Below are 16548 nucleotides of genomic sequence, written 5' to 3' on the forward strand. Positions count from 1 at the left end.
TTAGAAGACCTCCATCAGATTTGGATCTGTATGATTTATACATTGACTGTGTACTGTAAAATAGAGAGCATGTCAACTTTGTAGCTCATTTGGCCTTTGGGCATACATTGATTTGTGTGTGTGTTGGAAGCCTTAGTGATTTCAAAAGCCAAATGAAATGAATGTGCGTTTGAGGCAGATGTCAGTGAGAGTTTGTGACCGTGTCTCTGCAGTTGATCTAGTTTTATTGTTTTCTTCAGCTTTTGATTTACAAACAAATGAAGTCCATATTTCAACCCCAAACACACACACAGTACAGGAAGAAAGATGACTTTTTGGTCCAACTTCGTGTGCAACACATTAATACAGGTTGATGACACACCAGAGACATGAGAATTAGGAGGAACTGTAAAATACACAATGTATCTGCTATATAAACTCAAACAGAAACACAAAGGAACCTTTTTATGCTTTTAAAATCTTTCGTCAATTTCATCGTCAGCTTCAGTGCTGGTCTTTGAACACAGTCTTTCTCAATGTTGTATTTCACCATCATTAACTTCACTGAATAGATGATAGTCATCATTAATCCTTGTATTTATATTTATCTGTCAGATTAATGGTTTGTTTATTTAGAGTGCAATGTTAAAGTGTTGTTTGCTTAACTTGTACTATTCAGCATCTTAATGCATCCGGAGAGGACTAGAGTTTGTTTTACTTTGTGTTCTTTCCTTGGGGAAATGTGAAGGTTGTCATGGTGATTGGAAAAGCATTTTGAGATGATTCTACGATGACCTTTGGAAAACCTTTTGAACAGAAGGATGAGAGTCAGGTGGAACGAGAAGTGCAGATGAAAAGAAAGAGCATAATAATTTGCAATATTAAAGGGATAGTTGACCCAAAAATGAAAATTCTGTCATCATTTACTCCCCCTCAGATTATTCCAAACCTGTATAAATTTCTTTGTTCTGTTGAACAAAAAGGAAGATATTTTGAAGAATGTGAGAAACTGAACAGTTCTGGAGCACCGTTAACTTCCATAGCATTTTTTTTTTTTTCCTACTATGGAAGTCAGTGGTGCCCCAAAGCAGCCAGGTTAAAAACTTTCTTCAAAATATCTTCCTTTGTGTTCAGCAAAACAAAGAAATGTATACAGATTTGGAACAACTTAGTGAGTAAATGATGACAGAATTTGATAACAGAAATTTCATTTTTGGGTGAACTATCCCTTTAAGTTTTTCAACAATTTTTAAGTGCTGTTATTTGTTGTTCTGAAAAGCAATTATTTTTATAGTTTTCTATGTATTCTTATAAAACTCTTAGTTCCTGTCCTTAATTCTGATTGGTCAATAGCTGTGTTTTATTCACGATAAAACACGGCTGTAACCACTTCACCCAACGGTTCTGTGTATCACAACACAACACTCTTAGCAACCACTCTTAGCAACCACTCTTAGCAACGTAAACTGTCTGTTCTTAATTGATATTGTTCATTGAAGCTTACTGTATTATGTAGAAGAGTATTGTGATGTTATGTCATCATATCACACCTAGTGTCAGAGTCGCCTCTAATAGGACTTTAATTTTTGTAAATGAAGGAAGTCCAAAGCCAGTTGATTAACCTGTCAAAATAATAATAGCTGCAACCAATCTGCAAATTGGCCTGAATGGGTTAAACTGGTTAAAATGTGAGGTTAATTACAGAGTAAACAAATCCAATAAGCATCATCGCTTTTCGAGACACTAGATGCTGCTTTTGTGCCATCTTTGCAGTGTAAATATCTCACAGTGAGCTTTATTTTAAACATCTCACAATTGACATTTTATTTCTTTACTCTGAGGTAAAGCTAGAGATAATTAAATTTACCTAAAATAATCAAATGTAAAAATAATTCATAAAGTAAATAATGTCTGTGTTTCCTCTACCTGTATCACTTTGTCCTGTTTTTATAGGAACGGTTGTGAAATATGAGCACCTCATTGGTCAGATAAATAAACACAGAGAGGGCACTGTTGAGGTATGGGACAGCGAGTGTGTACATGCAAATCTTGCAGGAGTGTTGGTAAAGTAGGAAGTAGTCATGCAATCGCACTTCTGCTAGAGTTTTTTCCAAATATAAAAGTGGGTGTGGATGTGTTTGTGCATCATTCTGTACCACTGTGTGCTAGTTTAAAAATGCCTGGATGCACAGATATGAGTGTGTGTCTCTTGTTGTGTGCATGTGTGTGAGTGTGTGTTTCTGGGAGTATGTGTACTTTCTGAGCTCTATGCAACAAGCTCCATAAATACCCCACCCAAGTGTTCCACCTGTTTATGGACTGAAAGACTGAGAGTCTAACTAACCAGGAAGGTCTGCGAAAAGTTACAACCTCAATATGCCACAACACGTCTAAACCTCACCCTAAATAAAGGATTAACTGTGCTGTATACAACACAATTATGTTTTTGTGCAAATATAACATGCCTGTGCCGGCTCCAAAAAAATGATCAGTGATAAGATGGCCTGTTTGCTTCTGTATCTTGTCTCTCACTGTCCCAGAATGCATTGATGAAACAGGTGAATACCATCTGTTTGACAGAGACCAGGTGCCGTTAGCTCTGTTTTTAGCTCCATGTTAAGTGGGCTCTTCTAACCAAGACTAGAAGTTCTATTTTTGTCTATGCCTGAAGATTTTTGAAATGCTGAATACGGCCCAACTAAATGACACAAAAGTATGATATTTGCAATGGATTTTTTGTAGATTCTGTTCAGTTTCAGAAAATCAGATTAATCAATGAATTGTTTAGCATTTGATTGATATTACGATATTGAAATTATGGTATTTCTTGCATATATATTTAATTTTCTTTTTAATTTATTAAATTTACTTTTTAATATATTTGATTTTCTTTTTAATTTTCTTTTTTTTAATTAATTTTCATGCATATTTATATATTATTATGCACTGTTTGCAGGCTGTTAACAATGGTCGCAACCTGTTTCATTGTGTTAATGTGTCAGTGAGAGAATGTTGGTATGGTGCCCGTTGGACTGTGACCTGGACATGTTGGCATGGGCAACAGCAGAGCTGAAGCAGCTAAAAATTGTTTTTCTGTTTTTGGCTATTGTGTTAGCTCAATAGAGTTCTAGAATAATACACAGAATATACTGGGCCTCAAATAATCCCTTTTAATCTAATTTTGGGGTCATGCAAACACTTTATTCAACATATAATAAAGACAGAATTTTAATATAATAAAACAGAATATTTATTTATATCTGTGCACTTCCAAATATATTTACTATGATTTAAAAGTCAGTTAGATATTTTAATGTTTGTGAAAGAAGTCTCTGATTCTCACCAAGGCTGCATTTATTTGATCAAAAATAGAGTAAAAGCAGTAATATTGTGAAATATTATTACAATTTAAAATAACTGTTTTCTACTTTAACATATGTCAAAATGTAATTTATTGCTGTGATGGAAAAGCTGAATTTTCAGCATCATTACTCCAGTCAGTGTCACATGATGCTTTTAGAAATCATTCTGATATGCTGATTTGCTGCTCAAGAAGCATTTCATATTATTATCAATGTTGAAAACAGTTGAGCTGCTTAATACTTTTGACAGATTTTTTTTTTTTCAGGATTCTTTGATGAATAGAAAAAAACAAAAGAACAGAATTTATTTGACATACAGTACAATGTTTTTGTGTTTACCGCCCATTTTAATCAATTTAATGCAACCTTGCTGAATTCAGGAATTAATTAAATTACTGTCCAATATATATATATATATATATATATGTAATAATACATATTTGTTCCATGGTCTGTTTGAATACTGTATTCTGATTGGCTGGAAGGTGTGCAATAAAACCGTCAATGTTGGCAAATGACCATGGTATATAATCCATGGCTAGCTGTGCATTAAATGAATGCACTCCACTTCGCGTCGGGTGGTTATTTGCCTCTCCATCATGTATTAAATCTGTTTAATGCACAGCTAGCTGTGGATTATCCCTTACATGTAATATGTACTGTATTGCAATAAATGGCAAGAGTGAGCAAGTAAAGTATTACCAGAGTGGAATAGCAGGAAAATAATATATTTTAGAATATGCTGTATTTTATGTACTCAGGAATATCCCAGTATAGCTGTGAGGAATGTAAATACCATTTTTTTGTAATAAAGGTTTAATCCGAATTTGGAGTTTAATTGGAAAATAATGTTAATGAAACACTGTTTTCTATACACATTCTTTATTATAGATCAGTTGCATGTCAGTGTGAGACCAACCATGTTACTGTCCCTTTAAGAGATGTCCTCCATTCACCTCTGGAAGCTGTATACTCAAATCTGAGTTGTTTCTCAATTTCTAAGAAATCTTGAATTCAATTCAAGACCAATTCAAATGGCAGACCAAAGTCAAATAGTTCCTGTGACATGGGAATGTTAATTTGAGGAGATGCAGGGTGAAGTCAGCATTAGAGATCGAAACGATTTGCAAAAGAGAGAATGAATAAGAGAAAAATAATGAGTAGGCTGGATGTATGCCAAAGGGTTAGAGTGCCATTGAATCTTTATTCACAGTTATAGCGTGTCTTTCTCTGTTATACAGCCTCCTGCTCCCCCCCTCCCTCCCTCCGTCCCTCTCTCTCTCTTCAGCCGTATGTGTGCTTCAGTCACAGCTCTACCCACTGTGGCAGAGAGTGTGTACATGTGTGAGTGATTGAAGGAGCTCTCAGGCTTGTGTAGGCATTCAAAGGGAGTGTGTGAGCATTTCTTACAGACAAAATCTGCATGTTTAGTCGTCATTTCTGGATATATTTTAAGAAGCAAGTGAAGCATAGAGCTTAGGTAAGTTCTACTGAACTTTGAACTCTGAAAATTTGCTTTACAGAAATTAGTTATCCTTTACCTCCTTCTGCTTCCATCATCTTAAAAAAAAACTACATTTTAAAAGCAATTTGTACAAAAGGTTTTATTTTATTTTTTTTTTAATGTTAAGTAAACAAGAGTTACAGATCTGTTTATCTGGATACTCTAACATAAATATCTTCATACTGTATGATATTGTTATCTGAGTTTATGTTTTACTTTATGACTATTAATGACACATTTATCAGAAAAGATAAAGGTGATTTGTCAAGTTATCTCTAAACTACATGTGTTAATAAATGCAACATGATGTGCTGAGCAGTGCAATAAATAATTTTATAGTATATGGTCTTGATTTTTGCTTCTGTGTAAATAAAGGCGCATCAACCTTGTCGTCATGACAGAGTAAATATTTAATGTTTTATTCAATTTTATTCACAATTGGTCTTATTCATAATTTTTATCTCTACGTTCATAATTGGTAACACTTTATTTTACAGTGTCATTGTTACATATGTTACAGTTACTATAGTAATAACTATACATTATGCATACTTACATGGAACTAACCCTAAACCAAACCAAACCCTAATCCTAACCCTATAGTAAGTACTTGTAGTTACTTGATATTACTTAGTACTTAAATGTATAATTACAGTTTAACAAAGACACCTTAAAATAAAGTGTAACCTCATAATTTTATATTTAAAATATTAGAAAAATAGAATATTTACAATAATGAATTAATATTTAAAATATTTTATAACACTTTTTCTAATTGTAATTATAAATGCAACTTTTTCTGGTATATATGCCACTTCAGATGCAGCTTATGCCACATATGAGATGACCAATACCATGTGAATTATTCATACTGTTTATAATACAGTGTGAGTGAATGTGGAGTTTTCTTCAGACACAGGCTGGTAAATGTCATGTGGATAGTGGGTTGCTATCATGCTGTGTGTGTGTGTGTGTGTGTGTGTGTGTGTGTGTGTGTGTGTGTGTGTGTGTGTGTGTGTGTGTGTGTGTGTGTGTGTGTGTGTTTACAAGCACTTCTTAATTCAGCTGCTGCAGATGCATCTATCAGTATTTCTATTTGGGGCATCTCTTGTGGTCTTCTCTCCATTCCTATCTTCTTCCCTGTGTTCCCTTCCTGGCCTCTGATCTTTAGCATCTGACCTGTGGTGTCAATTGTAAACAGGCGCAAAATGACTCCACTGATTGCGCTCAGAGAATTTAGCATTTGTCATGAACTTCGGGAATCAGATTACACACATGCACACACTATAATCCGTCTTGATAAGATTGTTCTAAAAGTTGCCATAGTTGTCTAAACTTTCACTGTATGCTTTGGTCTTCCACGGCATCACACATGCACCCAACTCCCGGTGACCCCCAGCCCACCCCCACCCTCTCAGTCTGTCTCCCAAAGCTGGTCAGTGTTTAATTCTGGCTCCAGACTTTGTTTCCTGTGTTTCTGAGGTGTTGTCTGGCCTGATGTCAGTGACATGAAGCATATACTTTCAAAACACCTACAACAGATACACTAACAGATCAGAATGAATTTCAGGTCTCTTGATATGCCAAGTTCAGGAGAAGCCAAATCAGATTATTTCAGGTCTTCATGCATGAAAAGAGAGCAAGTAAAAAAGAAAGACAGAAAGAAGAAAAGGAAAAATAGATTTATCCTGCACCATTCAATAGATGGAGTACATATGGGGCATATTATACAGAAAAAGATCAATAGAATTACACATATGCCCAACATCCAACATTTGACCTTATATTCACCAAAACTGTAGCTTTACTTGACAGTATACTATTTATTTGTAAAGTTTATTTGTTATATATATATATATATAGATATATATATATATATATATATATATATATTGTATAACAGACATAGGCTGATAAAAGCTGTGCATGTAAACCTCACTCCCCTGATCTCAAGAGGCGCAGCGACTGACACTAGAGACTGTGGTCTTTAGCCTCCTTGTTAGAGCACCCGACTTCCATGCCAGGGGACCCGGGTTCAAGTCCCGCTTAGAGTGGGCGGTTCAAACAGGAGGGGTTACATATATATATATATATATATATAGGTAACACTTTACAATAAGGTTCATTTGTTAACATTAGTTAATGTATTAATGCTAATGTTGGTTAATAAAGCAGCAGTTCACTAACTAATGTTAACAAATACAACTCTTGATTTAAAAAAAAATGTATTAATAAATGCTGAAATTAACATTAACAAAGATTAATAAATGATGTAGAAGTGCAGTTCATTATTAGTTCATGTTAACTAATGTAGTTAACTAATGTTAACTAATGAACCTTATTGTAAAGTGTTACCATTATATATATATTAAATATTGTGTAAATATTTTTAATTTATCATACTTTTGTAATTTCTGTATAAATGCCTTTATGTTGCCTCTGTAGATCCCTCCAACTGTCTATGCTGCTATAAATTCATTTTTTAGTTGCAAATCAGTGTTCCCTGTTAGAAGCACTTACTTTTTTTTTTCAGAATAATGATATATTTTATTTATATTTATCATTTCATATTTAAAACATCAAACTTTATAGCTTTATATAACTGTAATTTCTGAATAAATGTGTTTATGTTGCTGCCTCTGCACTGTCTATGGTGCTATAAATGTATTTTCGTAGTGCAAACCAAATGTTTCTTGTCAAAAAGCTCCTTCTTTTCAGAATAAGACCAGCACTGGTTTCATTGAAAGCCTCAGTAGTGTTTAACGCTAACCATCAAACTCTCCCTTGGTCTGTACTCTTGGGTTTTTTACTTGTTTGACTCTTGCCAGAAGATCAATATGCTCTGGTTTTGAAGGTGGCTTATAATTATCCATGGAAGCAGCGAGTGCCATTTTCTTATTTCTATCCAGTGTTTCTCTCTGCCTGTAGTCGCTTTAAGGAAAATTTTGATTTCCATTTATCTCACTGTTGTTGCAAGGTGGTGAAAGTGTGAGAATGGAGACAACATTGGCAGTGCAAGAGATGAAATTACCTGTTACTTGGCAGTATAGTGGGTTTGACAGAGAAGTGTGTGTCTTTCTCATGTGAGAATGAAGGCAGTATCCACACACACATACTGTGTGACTTGTTGTTATTTGCTGTTGTAGATGGAAAGTTTAAATAGGGAGGCTCTGTTACACTGGCCACATCATGGCCAAACCACAAGAGGAAGAAAAAGAGTTTGTACCATTCCCTTGCTTTCTCTCTAACAGACACACACAGTGTTTGGCTATGATGGACACTGCTGAATTGGTTTATATGGTTTAGTAATTACCCTTAATGATTGTTCATTAGGTCCAGTTTGTGGGTATGACCAACATGTTACCATAGCAGCACTAGCAAAATTTGCATACTTTCTATTACTAATACTGCCACCACCCATAATGCTTTGTGAAATGAGCATGTGCATAAATGTTTGATGAGAAAAATGTACATTAATTGTAACAAATATTAATAAATAATATTTTAATTATGTTTTTTTTATTAAAGTTAATTAAATATATATTTTATTATAATCTATTATATATAAATTATAATTAAAATTAATATAAATATGTAACATTTATATTTTACATATTTAAATATTATATACAAAAAGTATACAGTTAAACCAAAATTTATTCAGACACCTTGAACATTTCATTCATTTATACAGTTTATTCACTATAGTTAAAAAAAATATGACAAGATTTTAAGAGTTAAACTGTGTCAGAAAAAAATAATCTTAATTATGTCAGATAACACTTAAGCAAAACATGGTCAGGTCAAAGTGTCTGAATAATTTTTGGTTATATATATTTTACTGGTAGTCCACTGTATGAAGAATTTTTTGGTATAATATGTCACAGTTTACTTTATTTTGCTATCCTCACTTACAGAAATGAACTATAGTGTCCTGCACCCACTAGTAAAAATATATCAAAAATATAAAAAATGTCTGAATAATTTTTGGTTTGACTGTATATACAGTGTCTATAGAAAGTCATCATACCCTGTGAAAATCTTTACCTTTTGTTACATTACACCCTGGAAAATAAAATAAATTAAGTCTAACTTTTTGAGCTGTGTGTACATATTATAAACCTCATCATCAAAGTGAAAATAACATTTTAAAACATTCTGGAGGATTATTAAAAATTGAAAAACTAGTATAACAGGGTTGGAAAAGTCGTCAATCCCCTGATTTAATACTTCGCAGAGCCACCTGTTGCTTTAATTACAGCCATTAATATTTTTGGATATGTCTGTACTAGCTTTGCACACCTAGATTGGGGAATATTTGCCCATCCTTCCTTGCAGAATTGGTCAAGTTCAGTCAAAATTCCGTGGTGAGCGACAATGGACTGCTCTCTTCAAGTCCTTACACAGATTTTCTATTGGATTAAAGTCAGGGCTCTGACTTGGCCACTCAAGTACATTCACCTTCCTATCCTTAAGCCATTGCGTTGTTCTTTTGGCGGTATGTTTAGGATCATTGTCGTGTCTTCAGCTGTCTAGCAGAGGGATGCAGGTTTTCCTCAAGAATTTAGATGTACGTGGCAGCATCCATTTCACATGTCCCCACTGAAGAGAAAAATCTGTGGATGGACTTGAAGAGAGCAGTCCATTGCCGCTCACCTCTGAACTGAACTTGAGCAATTCTGCAAGGAAGAATGGGCAAATATTCCCCAATCTAGGTGTGCAAAGCTAGTACAGACATATCTAAATATCCCATTTTTAATAATCCTCCAAATTGTTTTAAAATGTTATTTTCACTTTGATGATGAGGGTTATAAAGTGTACACACAGCTTAAAAAAGTTAAGACTTAATTTATTTTATTGTCTAGGGTGTAATGTAAAGATTAGGTAAATATTTTCACAGGGTATGATGACTTTCTATTGGCATTGTGTATATATATATATACTTTTTGTATTGATTTTTATAATTAATAGCTATTTATCACATAAATAAATAAATAAATAAATATATAACACACTATGAACAGTTTTGGGCCATTTCCTCTTTGCTGCTTGTTGATGCAGACTTTTTCCAGCTTCTGGAGATTGAAACTAACAGGCTTTCTCACTTGCACACACATACCAACATAGACAGCTCCAGCACTGCCTGTAAGCCCTGTTAAACCAAATCCACCCACATCTAATTAGTGTAAAGCATGCAGTAGAACTCCAGTGGAAAACTAAACTAGGATCCCTAAACAGGGATGTCTTGTGTTACATGTTCAGGTGTTTATGGCAAACACATTGTTTGTTTAGTTCCATTACCGTGACAAGCTGTGTTTTTCTGAAACAGTTCCTCAGCTATTTAATGGTTTATTGTGATAGTCTGTTTCGTAACACATGAAAACAACAGTACTAAAGCTGGTCTAACTGCTTCAGTGGGTCTCTTTTCTAAAACATGTTTTTGCATTCAAAACAACTAGATGCAGTACACCAAGGTCTCAAGACATTTTTAAAAATGTGTAAAAATAAAAACACGTCATCCTAAAAGCATGGTACAAGATCCTGAAAAGAGAATCAACTGTTCTCCATTCAAAACGTTGAAAAAATATGGCACATTTGTCATTCCTTTTGCTCTTTCCATATGATGATGGAGAGAATTCCCTGTAGGGCACTGAGGCCGATTGCTCAGGCTCAGTCTTCTCCAGTCTGTGAGTTGTGGTCGGGATGAAGGCACAGACACAATGAAGTATAGCCATGAAGCAATGCAGAGAGGCCTTTATTTCAGAACATATTTGGGTGAGAAAAGTATGGGGTGCTGTCCAGGGTGGATGAGCTTCCATGAGATATGAGGTATAATAAATGGAATTGGATGTCTTTGAGGCAGGTTTAGCATCCATGCACAAGGCACTTCAGTCAGTCTTTGTCTTAAAGATAGCCTGGATTTGTTTCTGTATGCTTTAAACAGGAGGATTTTGTTGAGCTTAAAAAAGGAAGGTGACAGTTTTTATTTACTACTATTTTATTTGACTGTAATTTTAAATGAATGTGTTCACTGAACTTAATATGGGTGTGAGCAAAAACACTGTTACTGACAATCGTCATTTTGGCTGCGTGAGATTCTCCAGCTTTGTTGTTGTTGTTGAGCAACAAGCCATTTTTGTGTCACTTTAAATGCAAATGAGCTGCTTCTCCCAGTCGTTTTCCAGAAGAGGGCGGAGCTTCAACAGCTCATGCTTCAGTTGCTCAACAACAACAAAGCTGGAGAATCTCACGCAGCCAAAATGACGATTGTCAGTAACGGTGTTCAGCCTTACATTGTGCAAACTAAGGTTTTACACTGATGGAGAGACTCAGGAAGAAGTTACAACTTATAAAATGCATCTGGACCATTTCTGAATGGTTAGTGGATAAATTTATGTTGTTGCTGTGGAGTTGATTCACCTCATCGACTAGCATGTGCCATCATGTTAATCTTTTGTGCAAATCCAGCATTGAATTGACCCTCGTTTGTGAAGCAGTCCGGCGTAAAATGACGGCATGGAAACACTCTACTACAAAAACTTTTCCTCTTCTCTAAAACAGCCCAACCCCCTTTGTTGCGTGTTCTCAGGGGCAGGGTTTATGTGAATTTTAGGGTTAGTGATGTCACTAACCAGGGAAGAAGCTCGTTGTAGTCCTTCAACAGCGAATTCTTTAAAAGAAAATATCTCCTTTCGCATTGAATTTTGAGTGTCGTAACTTTGCAGATGTTGTTTGTGTTCAAACAGCAACATTACACACTAACTAAAGTGAAAACACACTAAAAAAAGTGAAATCATAATCAACCACACCTTTAAAATGTTGAGTTGCCGTCACTGAATTGTAACAGCTGTAACTTAATTTACTAAATTTTTAATATTTGAACTTTATACTTCATTTCAACAAAATCTAAAATCGGTAAATAGTCAAACAATGAAACCATAATATCCCATGCAGCTGGGAAGAGGGCGACTGGGGCTGAACCCAACCTTTTTTTTTCTTTTTTCTTCAGTGTAGGCAGATGCATGTTGGTTCGACTTAAAGTTATTAAAAGTTCATTACGGTTCATTAAAAGTGTCACAGCAAACCTCAGTTCTTGAAGTATGCTTATAAAGTGGTAACTTGAGAAAAGACAGGACAGAATTAATAATGAAGACAAATGAGGGATAACTGCAGACTGAGAGAGGAAGGGGTGAAGACGACAGATGCCCTTGATGCCAGATCTGGGCTTAATTTTGCCGTAGTTGTGGTAAAGCAGACAAACACTTTTGCCTTCACACAGGATCTGAACCACATGGACATGCTGCTTTTTCGAGCAATTAGAAGCTTCTCCATCTGAATGTAATCACACAGACTTAAGCTAATTCACATTTCACTCTGCTTCCTGACCTCAATGACAGTGATGTCTCACGAGCAGAATGTCTTAGAATGGGAGTAGACTGATTTCACCACATAACAAACACAACATGTCTCCCTGTATCTGTGATTTATGTGACATATTCCAGCTGTTGGACGTAGATGACCCGAGCCTCTGTTCACTCTTGTGTCCTGTCATAAGCTTTACTCCCGTAACACATGAAACACACAAATTCATTTACGTTCTCATTTAGAAAAGTGACATTTTAAGTAAAAGTGACATTTTAGACAAATGTTTTGAATTTGTCTTATTTTTCTCATTCATAATGACTACAATCCAAAAATGCTGGGTTAAAAACAACCCAAGTTGGGTTGAAAATGGACAAACCCAGCGACTGGGTTGTTTTAACCCAGTGATTGGGATGTTTTAAAGGGTTAGTTCACCGAAAAAGGAAAATTCTGTCATTAATTACTCAACCTCATGTCGTTCTACACCCGTAAGACCTTCATTCATCTTCGGAACACAAATTAAGATATTTTTGATAAAATCTGATGGCTCAATGAGGCCTGCGTTGACAGCAAAATAATTTACACTTTCAATGCCCAGAAAGGTACTAAAGACATATTTAAAACAGTTCATGTGACTACAGTGGTTCAACCTTTCAGTGTTTTGAAATCGCCCATCACTAGATATTGTTGAATAAAGTTGTTATTATGTTTTTTTGGGCAAACAAAAAGTATTCTCGTCATTTTATAACATTGAGGTTGAACCACTGTAGTCACATGAACTGTTTTAAATACATCTTTAGTACCTTTCTGGGCGTTTGAAAGTGTAAATTAACTTGCTGTCAATGCAGGCCTCACTGAGCCATCGGATTTTATCAAAAATATCTTAATTTGTGTTCCGAAGATGAACGAAGGTCTTACAGGTTTGGAATGACACAAGGGTGAGTAATTAATGACAGAATTTTCATTTTTGGGTGAACTAATCCTTTAACCCAGCGATTGAGTTGTTTTAACCCAGCGGTTGGGTTAAATGTTTGCCCAATGTGCTGGGCAGTTTTATTTAACCCAACTATTGTTTAAAAATTACTATATGTCTGGCTTAAAATGAACCCAAAATAGGTTGAAAATTAAAAATCAGACACATAATTACTAGAAGCAACAATAATAATCAAAAGGTGAACATTTATTAAGCAATTTAATAAATGTTTATTGATTAATTATTATTCATTATTATTCAACTTATTAATAAATGTTAATTTATTAAACATATTAATAAATGTTAATTTCCAACATACTTTGGGTTCATTTTAAGCAAGCAATACAGCAATTTTTAAATAGTTGAGTTAAATAAAACTACCCAGCAGGTTGGGCAAACATTTAACCCAACCGCTGGGTTAAAACATCCCAATTGCTGGGTTTGTCCATTTTCAACCCAACGTAGGGTTGTTTTTAGAGTGTATAACTAATTGAATATAACAGCTTGAGATTTTTAAGGGCACTTTTTAGGGCATTAGATTTAGTAGAATGTCTACAGTGCACTAAATTCATCTTTACTATGCTTGTTCCTTCATTATAAATCATTATAAAATTGATTGAAATCTGTAGCCGTTAGACATATTTTCTAGACAACATGTAATCACCAGCCTTAGACATGCTCTTGTGCCATCAATTTTCTAAGACTTTAATTAGTTTTATTAAGTGTTTTGTGTTTTTGGGATTGAATCTATACCACCAATAATCCTTAAGGGGAAAAATCCCCTTTGCAGAACCAGAGACTGCAGCTAGTTTAAGGCTCTGGTGAATCAGACACACACCTGTACTGGCACTGTAAAATCTCTCTCTCTCTAAGATGAATGAGTGTATTAGGCTTGCATGAGCCTGTAGAGAGGTGGAGAGACAGACTAGAGAACTGAACACTGCCTTAATGTGTTTCATCTGATGCCATTTAAATCAGCCAGCAACCATTAGTTCTGAACATAGTTGGTAAAATTTGAATCAGTGGATATAATATGATGTGTTGACATGCTCGCTTGGCTTGTCCATTCTTTCGGTGTGTACTGACAAGTCAAAGAGCATGAGTGATAGATTGGGTACTGTTGTCCGAGCCATGATCGACAGAGGGGTGTGAAACAGAGCCGCCAAACCTTGGAATGTCTTGGAATCTTGCCGGGATTCACAAAGGTGTTTAAAAAGTGACTTCAACAGTTTTCAGACATTTACAAAAGCATACAGAAGAGACATTTCAGTTGTAATGTTACAGACATCCTTCATTTTTATAGCCTTGGAGAAAGAAACCATGTTTAGGGATCTGATTTCAAATGCAGAGACAAAAAGAAGCATATCTGAGCAGGATAGAATCTTAATGGACAAAGAACTTGATTTGGTAATAAAAGTGAAGCAGGAAATGGAGAAAGCCTTCAACTGCCAGGATGGAATGAAACGGTCTCAGCAGGCTCCGGAATTTTGGGATTCTTTATAGAAGTCTTAATGATGTCTCAGAGTATTTTAAGATCCGGAGACGAGCTGAATGAACAGCTGTGCTCCTAAACCAGTATTCCTTCCAGACGACTTTAGACACATCTTAAAGCATGTATGTGTGTGTTGGAGTGTTAGTGAGGATGAATGGATGAAAGTGGTCTGGAACACTTGGAGTACAAAGAAAACTTGAATGAATTGCACAGTATGGGAGGCTTGGTTTAGGTTTGCTGTGCGGGACAGTGACCCAGACCGTGTTTGTGTATGTGTGTGTGTCAGTGCTTCCCATAACGTACACTCACAGGTGCTTCAGACAGGTATACTCGTTTTCATATTCATGCCTCAAGGGCTTAGAACACACACTGACATCTCAAATAACTGATTTATAGAAACAGAAATTGCATTTGGTGTGTGTGTGGTGAGTAAAGGTCTTTTGCTGTAGACTTTATGATTCCCAGACCTGTGCGTCACGATTAAGTGCGGTGTCCCCGCTTTAGGTGTTTGATGTGTCATATTCCAGCTGTGCACCATACATCAATCTAAACATTCCCCCCTGTCTGAGAATAGCATAATGTCATGACTAAGGAGCAAAAATTGTCAGACACACTGATTTAGATTTCTGTGTTCAGCTATTTTAGAGATTCTGCTCAGTGTTTTACATTCATTTTCTAGACTTTACAATAGCATTACATTTTGTATGACATTAAAAGACTGAAAAGCAAAGATAATAAATGTTTAATATGGAAAAAATGTAATAATTACATTTTTTTTTTTAGATTTGTATAACATTTTAATATTATATCTTACTATACCCCTTCTGCCCCATACCCTTTTTATTGTTCATGCAGTACTGGCCCAAACCACACAGTTTTCGTAAATAATGCGTTCTTTCGTTTAAAAACAAGAGATATGGCGGCGCTGAGGAATGAAAAGAACATGAATAGTATATGCTACCAGTCAGAATGTGCTCTCAAAGCTCTCATCTAAAGGATGAGAGCTTTGATTTTTATTAAAAAGTGTATATAATGGGGCGCTATCAAAACATCACTCTTTGAGCATCCCGTCTGACACGTTTCCACCGAAATTACCCGGAACAATTTGTCCCAGGAACTTTTTTTCCCCCAGACCTGTTGCTGTCTGCGTTTCCATCGTGGTCTAAAGTACCGTGAAGACTAGTCCAGTGTAGTAGGACTGCGTGCGACTTTCCAGTTCCCGCTGGATTTCGTCCTCAGCATACAAGCTTGGTCCTGTCCCAAATGGCACACTTCATGTGCACTTTCGGTCTTGTGGACTTGCAATGGCCGCTGCGTGCGCGTGTCCGTTAAGTCCACAAGACCATAGGGTGTCCCATTCGTTATTTAAGCTTAAAGAAGGGTGCTCGTGAGCGCCCCCTTCGCGGCTGCTATGCGCCCTCGATGCACACTTCAGCTGAGCCTGCAAGACTGCGAGCTACGCAGAGGACTTTACCCGTCAGTCAAAGCGGCATTACGTCGTGGAAGTGCGGACTCAGAGGAAGACCGTGAGGGTTTAGGGTGCCATTTGGGACAGGCACCTTTTAGCCTGAACCTCGCGTTTATCTATCGGTAGTATTTTTTTTTAACTCCATTGTTGATTTGAATAGCAAACAACTCTTACTGCACGCACCGCAACATGTTGAAATAAAATGCTGCGTGGAGTCAATCAGTCAAAATGCTGTGTGAACCAATCAGCATGTTCAGTGCCCAAGTCCCACCCTCGAAAGTTCCTAAACTTTGAAAAACAACAACCGCGTGAGCAGGGACTTTCTGAGGGGGAAATTTTTACCCGGAACTTCATTTAGTCCCTGGTCCCTGCAGTTGAAACATCAAGTTCCTGGGGAAAGTTCCTGCA

The 16548-nt window shown here is 35.9% G+C and overlaps 1 protein-coding gene across 3 annotated transcripts in view; it reads left to right on the plus strand.

Moving 5' to 3' along the window:
- The window catches only part of palld (palladin, cytoskeletal associated protein), a 100764-nt gene that overhangs the window by 23037 nt on the left and 61179 nt on the right, over positions 1 to 16548 (plus strand). Inside the window, exon 1 of one of the 3 annotated variants that reach the window (XM_051873977.1) lies at positions 4659 to 4821. The exons of the other annotated variants lie outside the window; for them this stretch is intronic. The gene's annotated coding sequence lies outside the window, so the exon portion shown is untranslated. Of the gene's footprint in view, positions 1 to 4658; positions 4822 to 16548 lie in introns of those variants that run through there. 3 annotated transcript variants of the gene reach the window in all.

The sequence above is a fragment of the Ctenopharyngodon idella genome, chromosome 20 (genome assembly GCF_019924925.1).
Source record: "Ctenopharyngodon idella isolate HZGC_01 chromosome 20, HZGC01, whole genome shotgun sequence".
Taxonomy (NCBI): Eukaryota; Metazoa; Chordata; class Actinopteri; order Cypriniformes; family Xenocyprididae; genus Ctenopharyngodon; species Ctenopharyngodon idella.